General features: G+C 41.3%; 1 long non-coding RNA gene across 1 annotated transcript; it reads right to left on the reverse strand.

Moving 5' to 3' along the window:
• Positions 1-6,767: 6,767 nt before the first annotated feature.
• On the reverse strand, positions 6,768-7,599 carry LOC147338000 (uncharacterized). The gene is made up of 2 exons (XR_015125011.1): positions 7,481-7,599; positions 6,768-7,395 (listed from the first exon to the last, which is right to left on the reverse strand). It is a non-coding gene; the product is annotated as an uncharacterized LOC147338000 (long non-coding RNA).
• Positions 7,600-10,347: the final 2,748 nt, after the last annotated feature.

A 10,347-nucleotide genomic window follows, 5' to 3' on the forward strand; every position in this document is an offset into this window, starting at 1 on the left:
TCATCATATATGCAAACACTGAAGGAACAACTGAAAAGCGACAGTGTGTGTGCTCGCGTCATGGACATGTGCACCGAAGGCTGGCCAGAACATGCAAAACAAGAGCCTTTTCTGCGAAATTACTGGCCTGACCGAGCCACGCTCACTGTTGAAGACGGCCTTTTGTTAAAAGACACACGGCTTGTCATTCCTTCAGCAATGAGAAACGAGGTGCTGGAAAAACTACACGAAGGACATCAAGGTGTTGTAAAATGTAAAGCTCGTGCACGCCAAACAGTGTGGTGGCCCGGGCTGAGTCAACAAATCTCTGAGATGGTGCTCAAGTGCAAAACGTGTATTCAAGAAAGACACAATAACAGTGAGCCACTCATGCCAACAGAATACCCTGCCCGCCCATGGCAGAGAGTGGGCACAGATCTTTTCGAGCTGGGAGGGAAAACTTACCTTCTCGCTGTTGACTATCACTCTAGATTTGTTGAGATTGCTTTGTTAAACAGGACAAAATCAAACGATGTCATTACTCACCTGAAATCTTTCTTTGCCCGTCACGGCATCCCAGAGGTCCTCATGTCTGATAATGGGCCACAGTATTCAGGTCAAATCTTTACAGACTTTGCAGCAGCATACGGCTTCAAACACATCACAAGCAGTCCCAAGTTTCCGCAAAGTAATGGAGAAGCAGAACGTGCTGTGCAGACTGTAAAAAATCTTCTGAAAAAAGCAGCTGATCCTTATCTAGCTCTTCTTGCCTATAGAGCTACACCACTGCAGTCCGGATACAGCCCTGCAGAGCTTTTAATGGGCAGACGTCTGCGAACCACACTGCCGATGCTTCCATCGCAGCTGGAGCCCACACTGCCGGACAACGCACTGCTCGCTCGAAAGGAAAGGGAAAAGAGGATGATGGACATGGCAAACTTCAACAGGCGCCACCGCGCAAAACCTTTATGCAGCCTGTCCCCAGGAGAGCAAGTTTGGGTGACTGATGTCAAAACTACAGGCACTGTTATCCAAAATCACTCTACACCCCGATCATACACAGTGGAGTTACCACAAGGGACTGTGAGGCGTAATCGTGTGCATTTGATTCCTTTAAGTTCACCTGTGCATGAACCTGCTAATGTGCCTGTGTTGCAGAGGCCTCAAACACCCAGTGTGATCCCTGCTACACCTGTTAACACTGATGTGGTCAGAACCAAGTCAGGGAGGCCAATAGTTAAACCTAAAAAGTTAGATCTGTAAGAAAAAAAAAGGGTTGTTGTTATGTAACTGTGTTATAAGGGTTTTGTAGAGCACAGTAAAATAAAGCTAAAAAGAGTTGTTAAGAAAAGAAAAGAACAAGAAAACAAAAACAAAAACAAAAGGCTAAAAATGTAATGCAGATTGTTTGCCAGATGTTCTTGTATGGCTTTGAAAAAGAGAAGTTCTGTCCTGAGAAAAGGAATATTCTGTTTTTGTTTAAAAGGGGAGATGTGGTGTATTCATAATTGTCTCTGGTACATTTGTTGTATGGGCAGTATGTGTTCACTGTTTGATTGTGTAATTACGTGTTACGCACTGGCAATGCATGCCGGTAGATGGTAATACAGGAAGTAAAAGAGATGGTCTTACCGCACACAGTGGTCCCGCGTACTTATTCAGATTCAGAGTAAGAATCACACAAAATGGACGTATGATCTGATTAGTCGACTAATCGCAAAAATAATCGGTGACTAGTCGATTATCAAAATAACCATTTGTGGCAGCCCTACACACTACAGTCATGTAGTTGTAAAAAGCATGACAATATATCAAGTAATCCAAAGTATTCAGAATACGTTACTCTCAGTGAGTAATGTAACGGAATACATTACAAAATACATTTTGGGGCCTGTATTCTGTAATCTGTAGCGGAATACATTTTAAAAGTAACTTTTAGGAGGGCTCAGCTCCCAATCATAGTGTCATGCATGCATTGCCTTGTTATAAATATTAATGGAATATGCTGTTTGCAAATGTAGTCAACCCTTTTCACATTTGCAAACCTAAAATCAGTTGATTAAACATTACAATGTTACCTCCAAAAACAAGCTAATTAATAATTCTAGAATCTAGAATTTTTCTAGAACGTTAGAATCAGAACAGGAACAGGACTTTTTTTTTACAAACTAAAATAATAATAGCCTATACATAATTTCCTTGGCTGGCAACTCCCAATATACCAGCAGACTAGTGAAAGAAAGAAAGAGTACTTTATTGATCCCCGTGGGGAAAATTCCTCTCTGCATTTAACCCATTCACTCAGTGAAGCAGTGGGCAGCTATTGGGCGCCCGGGGAGCAGTGTGTAGGGATGGTACCTTGCTCAGGGGTACCTCAGGGTAGCTGTTCAGGAGAATCAAACCCCTGACCTTCCGATCATGGGGCCACCACTCTCTCTACTGAGCTATTCCTGCCCCTGGATCAGTGGATCAGAAGGTTAAAATTAGCTAATAATCTCAAGTGATTCAAGCCACATTAGCTAACATTTTTAGCTGTTTAGAGAACTGTTATGTCCCTCTGCAGCCTCTAATCTGCTCAGTGTGTTCAGCTGGTGCTAATTGGCCACACCTAGTCAGGTGTGGATAAAAGCATACCTGAGGCAAGCTTCCTGGGGAGCTCACTTGTCTTTGCCTTGGTGGCATCAGCCATTTTAGCCAACCTGGATTTCCATTTTAAGATAAAATCTCTTCTCACCCATACTCTGGTATTCATCTCCTTTATGTTGCAGCTTTTGAGCCGGATCGTAACATAAGTGGGGGCTCGTCCCGGATATTTGGACATTTTAGTGGAGACTGAATATCAGTTTGTTTGACTTTTAAGGGGGTGAGTGATGGTGTTCACTGTAATTGAGCAAACTCCCTTCAGCTGGGTGGCTGTGCTGCCCTTCCAGCGAAGCACTTGTTTGTTGTTTTGCTTTGTTGTTTTAATTTGTTGTGTTTGGTGGCTATCCTGGGTAGGGGTACGCTTCAGAGTTTAGTAGGAGACTATATCTCTGGTCTGCTGCCTGCTCTCGAGTTCGCGTTTAAAGTTGCCTCGAGCGTGGTACACCACTGAAGACTAGGGTACGTAAAGTTAGGGTTTTTTTTTTGTTTGTTTTTTTGTTTTTTGTGTTTCAGGCTGGGAGTTGCACATAGTAAATCAGTGGCACCAAACTTGGTAGGGGGTTTGAGACCATTTATGATTATGGTCTGTAGCTGAGGCAGGTAGGCTGTTTTTAAGTTGGCATTGTGTGTACACCGTGTGTGTGCATATGTCAGTGTTGATGGACACTAATGAGATCCTCATGAGGTGAGTGTTTTGTGCTGTGACCTTTAGTGTTGTGGGGAATATGGCTATTTTGTTGGATCACTTTCGAGTGTTGTTGGCCAAGTGATGGCAATAACACTGTGGGGTGCTGAGCCACCCTTGATGTGAGCATTGTGTGGCCATAGCTCTCCATTTTGTGGTTGGTCACTAGCATGCTTGCTTTACTGAACTTTGTGGATTAAGTAACTTGTTGTGGTATAGGGCCACTCATATGTGACCGTTTGTGTGGTGGACAAACTTTATTTACTATTAATTTAACATAACAGATGTTAGTGTTACTTCGCTAAATAAAAAAACAAAAAAAAACAGACACTTTATAAGTCACAGCGATGTCCCTGCATTATCAGAACAGTTTGACCTTTTGCTATATTTCAGTAAAGTGTGTTTCAAATCTGCATCACTGATTTGTGGCATGAAATTACCTCTTTAATAACAGTTTAGGCTAGTGATGACAAACCACACTCCGTGTGAGTGGACTGTAACATGACACAAACACTGGGCATACAACCTGTTTTCATTCTATCCTTTACTGTCATCAGTAGAAACGTTAGAAAAAGATAACATTTGAAGATAACTCAAGAAAATAATAATAAAATACGCTATTATTATTCATATTAATAATTATTTTTGGGGTGCTCTGAAAAGGGTCTAAGCTCTCCTATGAGCTGGACTATTATTAAAAAGCAAGAATGAGTTGGCAAAACAGAATAACTGCATCACCCTGTATGCTCTCACCACAGTATCCATTGGGCATGAGTGCACACCCCAGAATACACACATCTGAGCAGGCAGTCAGCCCCACTCTACCTGCTTTACTCCACATAATGTTAGACAAGTCACTAATAAATGATCAAAAGATAAATATCCAAGGGAGAGAAATCAGTTGCAAGATAAACAAAAGAAAAAAGGCACACTTAACTTATTTATATTGTTGTAAGTTCAGTTTTTTTGATACTTTTGCTTGCTGCAGGGATATAAAGATAGCCATATGAACATTTTATGTTTCATCTAATTCTTTGTTTAAAAACCTAATCTAATGGCTGTTTATGTAGTTTGGCTTATGCATTTTGTAGAAAAAAAATCCAGCATAACTATGCCGATTATGTCAGGCTCATTTCATGCATATAATATTTTGCTTGTCATACATTAAATGACATGCCAAAAGGGTGATATTTTTAAAAAATTGGTGTGGCATGTGCTAGGTGCTATTGTGTGCACCCTAACAGCACGCTGGACATTCCAAAACAGTAACCTAAACATACTCACCAGTCAGCTTCGTGTGGATGCTGTCTGTAGAAAAATTCACCAGCTAATGCGCTTCATTTGCCAAAGTTGAGGTTTCTACACTGACAGCACCTTTATATTGTCTTCCTGTTTTATTAAATCTGTCCAGAACTCAGCCTTACCTGAAATATAAGAACAGATTAAAAAGTGTGGCTAGAGTGTTTAAAAAATTGACGTTTGACTTTGAAAGACTTTTCTTATATGTGTTAGTTATGACAGATAAGTCTTTCCTAGATGATCCTAGCCACCCCTTGTCTAAGGACTTTAAGTTGTTGCCATCTCACAAATTCTGTATGTGCCACTGCAATGTATTTTAACAGAAAAAGCTGTACCCAAGCTCAGCAGAGTAGTTCTATAAAGAACTACTCTGTGTTTATTAAGTCTGTTGTGTTTTTAATATATTTTAATGCTTTGTATCTTGTTCTATTTAATCTAAACAATCCATCCATTCGTTTCCGCTTATCCTTTTCAGGGTCGCGGGGGGCGCTGGAGCCTATCCCAGCTGTCATAGGGCGAAAGGCGGGGTACACCCTGGACAGGTCGCCAGTCTGTCGCAGGGCCAACACACAGGGACAGACAACCATTCACACCTAGTGACAATTTGTATTATCCAATTAACCTATCCCCACAAGCTGCATGTCTTTGGACGGTGGGAGGAAGCCGGAGTACCCGAAGGGAACCCACGCAAACACGGGGAGAACATGCAAACTCCACACAGAAAGGCCTGGGCCCTGTTTCAGGAAGCCGGTTTGGAAAACTCAGAGTGAAAAACGACACTCACGGTTGAGTAACCCCGAACTGTCCAACTCGGAATATTCGGTTTCAGAAAGGCTGATAACAATTAGTTCAATCAAGGCGGAGTTGCTTTAACCCCAAGTTAAGCGCGCGGACGAGGATACATAAAGCCCTGATAAGCGGAGCACAGATTAAGCGAGTCACCATGGAGACGGAGGGAAAGAAGGCGCGGTCAATGTATTTTACAGCGCTTGAGGCCGAAATGCTGATGGCAGCATATGCTGATAACATGCAAATTCCGCGGAAAAAAGTAACACAGCGACAGCTGCAAAAGAAAGTGAGCATGCATGGCAAAACATAGCCGACAGAGTCAATGCGTGAGTGTTAATATAAACATTGATCGAGGGATTTCCACCCATTTAACACGTTATTTTATTATATTTTATTTTATTTGTTATTTTATACATTTTATTTTGTGATGTGATGTGAGCGCAGGTGCAACCCAACAGGCCCCAAACGTTCCTGGCAGCAAGTAAAAATGAAATATAAAAATATAGTCCAAACAGGTAAGGTGTAATTGTATTATGAGCCATAGTGCTTGGTCTGTTTGTCCCATGTAAATCAATTGCAGTTAGAGGCTACATTAATTTTCTTTCTGTAAGCACTTATTGAAATTATCTGAGCACATTACAAGTACATATTTGCTTACTCTGTATGCTCAAATGTGACCCGTTATAGCCAACAGAAAAAAAGCGGAGGCCCGAAAAACAGGTGGGGGTCCTCCACCACCACCACTCACAGAGGCTGAGTAGTTGGCCCTCAGCCAAAACAGTGGGCGCCCTGTGGCCGAAGGCATCTCTGCGGGGACATCCTCTGAGTCAATAACCCCGCAAGACACAAGTGCCTACATAGGGGGTAAATTCAAAATAATACATGATGTGCATACATCCTTTCTTCACAGTCACCTTCGCAGTGTTACTCATTCATTTGATAAACTCTTTACCATAATGGATTATTTTGTAGTGAAGTTATTTTCCGACTGATTTTGCCTTCCCTCAGTCTTGGTTGTCTTTGAGAGCATAATGACAATGAAGTGTAAGGTGATTGGTATGTTTGTTAATTGCCATTTGGTCCCTTGTAAGTTATAAGTGACCTGTATAAACCTCATATTCTATCAGTTGATGGTGGTGGTGTACTGCATCTGGTGCAGCCTCCTGTTGAGCCAGACCAACATGCAGTTGTGAGTAATACTCCACAGATTATATGAGGTTACAGTAGAACAGCAATGTTGTTTATTTCTTTACTACAGGAAAATAATGAAGAAACATTGACAGCTGTTACAGAGGAGGAAGCAACAGAGACACTTTATGAGGTTTACATCTTTTAATACTTTGTGTACAGGAAATACAGGCGACCAATAAAGCCAGTTGAACAAAAAATCTGTTTATTCTTCTTTCAACATGTTGAGGTGATGGGTCAAAAGAAATGATTGTGACATATGGTGTCTCTGACTGCTCTTCCATCTTGTATGTCCGTGGGAGGGTCAGGATGTTCATGGTTTGGATCACTGCTGATGTTTGGTTCAGAAGGACAGTGTTCTCCTCTAATTGTGGCAATGTTGTGAAGAATCACACATGCCACAATAATGTCACATGCCCTTTCTGGGGTGACCCTGAGTCTTTGCAGGCACTGGAACCGGGCCTTAAGCATTCCGATAGTCATTTCAACTCTGGCTCTTGTCCTGCAATTAGCCAGATTATATCGCTGCTGTGGGCCCGGTTCAGGGTCAGGGTAAGGGGTAAGCAAATAGGGTAAACATGGATACCCCCTATCACCAAGCAAGTAGCCAGTGAACTCTCCTAAGACAGAAGGATACACTTCAGTTCAAATGTCCCTGAAGCAATTGGTCTTTATATATTTTAAAGTATTTTCAACTCACCATGTCCAAATTTTGTGCTCAGTGTACATTCACGGAATATTTGTGAGTCATGGACAGAGCCTGGCCACTTGGCTTCCACATTTGTGATAATGTTGGCAGCATCATATATGATCTTCACAGTGCAGAGAACACAAATTAGCATCCATTACTATAATGAAATAATTTGTTAGTTTGAAATGCTACAGGGAACTATGTACCTGTACATTAATGCTGTGGAAAGACTTCCTGTTCACATAGTCTCCTTCATTTACTGAAGGAGCAATAATTGGAATGTGAGTACCATCTATACAGCCAATCACGCCTGGGAACCCTGGAAATAAATGTAAAATGTAAGTAGTAGTCCAAGTATCACCACATCATAAATTAAGTTTTGTTCATCCTGATACCTGCAATTTTGTGGCATCCCTCTTTGATGAATCTTGTGGGTCTATGACCGGGGAACACCACAGACGAGTACAGGAGACGTTTCAGTGCAACTGTAACATTCCTGACTGCCCGACAGACGGTAGCCTTGGAAACGTGCTCAGCGTCACCAATATTATACAGAAAGCTCCCGTTTGCAAAAAACCGAAGTGCAATACAAATAATATGTACAGAACTGAGAGCATGTCCGCGATGTGTCACATGCGTAATATATGGCCTGAGGATGTTTTCCAAATAAATTATAGATTGTGCTGAGAAACGGTAACGTTCGCACAGGAAATCATCAGGTAATGATAAAATGTCCAGACGCGCTCGAATCACTCTCTCCCGGCGGAGAGCTCTGCGGAGAATTTGGGCTTCGATATCTACCGGCTCTTCAAGGAAGGGACACGCCATGTCTGACACTTCCTACTGTCAGGTTTCCGACAAAGGGGCGGAGACAGTCAGGGTTAGTTGTGGTAAACCTGCTAGGGGGCAGGTTAGCTTCACGGCGTGTGTCGTCATAGTGACTCACTCAGGCTGCAGCTGAACTCGCTTTGTGAAACCGAAAACCCAGAGTTTTCGTTAACTCAGGGTATACTTACTCAGTTTTTCCACTAAACCGGCTTCCTGAAACAGGGCCCTGATGTTGGAATTGAACTCAGGACCTTCTTGCTGTGCGGCAACAGTGCTAACCACCGTGCCACCGTGCTGCCCTAATCTAAACAATCCCCTAAAAATTTGTCCCTAACCATCTGGAACCTTCCTGTTAACTTTCAGTGAGTGGAAAAAAGTTTGTGTTCATCCTTCAGCTTCACTGTGTTTATATTATGCTAACCATAGCTGTGTAGCTAGTGATCACGTAGCACATTATATAGCAGCTAGCCCAACTTCAGTAACTCTACAAACATACAAACATCACTGCTGTCAACTTCTCTGTCTTCATATATGTCTGAAGTGATAGCAGAGCTATACGTTTTCATTTTTTAGAAATCCCTGACTCAGAACATGGTATTTCATCATTAGATGGAAACTAGTAAGCTAACTTCTAACTCTGTTAAAATTCATAAATCCTGTTTTCATGGATGCCTGGATGTTAAATTTAATTTTTGAAAGAATTTAGACAGTTTTAACTCTCACTGATGCTGCAGGGTTTGTTTGACTCGGAAACGGCTAATAAAGTCAGCCTTAAAGACCGGATTACGTTAATACCACCAACTAACCAACCACATGATGTAACATTTTGTACTGACAGAAGATGGCGCTACACATGTTCTCAAAACTTAAACTTTAAGCACTCATTTCTTAAGTCCAGTTTCATAGACAGTGTTACAGCTATGCCAGTTTTTGAGAGCATGGCTCCATGATGCAAGTTAGCCTTTATATGTGTAGCGTTTCATGTCCTCATTAAGTATCATAATAAATTATGGGATTTTTGGTGATGTTCACCTTTAATTGACATTCAAGTGATCAAACTGGGATTTGCACTGACGCTTGAAACAGTAAGTGTCTGGAAGCAGAGCAGAGCTCCACAAAGACATGACCCTGATCAGGGTCACTACACCAGCTACAATTCAAAATGCTACATATCTTTTCTTCTATGATACAATGAATGCGAGGAATATTTTAGGTAAGATTTGTACCAATAATCTGATACTAAGATGTGTGCATGTTACCCAAACGACATCCACTTTTGATCATTCCCATTATCATCTTTCAAAGTAAGTTTGCCTCATGAGACACGCCTTTGTCTTCATTTAATGCACTATATTAAATCCTTTGAACTGATAATGCCTTTTCTCTAGTCAATTTGATTAATGCAGCTCGAAGAAAATCAATTTTCCACCATCTTTCTGCCCTGTTTCATCCCCTTCCCCCATCTTCCATTCCCTATCAGTCTATCTGTGAGGTTGTCATGGTGGTGGCTCCAGTATAATGATTTCAGACTGGTTTAAAGCTGCACTGCATGAGTGAGGGCATGGATTACTGTATGTACCAAACTCACTGACATGAAAACTTGATTTTCCGGAGGCGTTAGAACCAGGCCTTCACTGTCTGCAACAACCAGGAATGTTATCTTTGTTGTGTGCATGGATCACAAATGTTAACAACATTTCAAAACAATTCAAAATAATTTCACTCTTCTTTATTTATTGTACTAAGGCATCAAGAAATCTTGGTATATATGCAAATTGCTATGATATTTCTTTTGAACAGCAGATATTTATGCAATAGATGTTCCAAAATAGCTGCATTTGGTGCATGTTTGCAGCCACTAATATGTATTTCAATGAATGTTCATATGAGTATATTAAATTTTCCAAGGTTATATTGCTGGTAAACACTGATATACCATCAGACTGTAGAAAAACTGAAAAATTTATGAGAGGACCTGTAAATCCCTCCTTTGGGAATACTATCCAGGCTTTGTTTGCTCTAGCTATTCCAACTTCCTTTAATATTTATCAGTTTACATTATAAAAACAAAAATAAGAGTCTAACTTAAACTACAAAATAAACTAAGATTCTCATTCCCTGAGGTTTGAAAGACTATTGGATTATGCCCTGGGTCAGTGATTGGTATAGGCAGGCCAGCTGGTCCATATTACCTTTGGGCTTAACCCCTTCCCAATGCATCATTAAGACTGGCTGTGTGTCCTGG

This window comes from Aulonocara sp. 'chitande type north' Nkhata Bay, linkage group LG2 (assembly GCF_057382095.1).
Source record: "Aulonocara sp. 'chitande type north' Nkhata Bay isolate Kocher_YH1m ecotype deep benthic linkage group LG2, A_spYH_male_GT1.1, whole genome shotgun sequence".
NCBI lineage: Eukaryota > Metazoa > Chordata > Actinopteri > Cichliformes > Cichlidae > Aulonocara > Aulonocara sp. 'chitande type north' Nkhata Bay.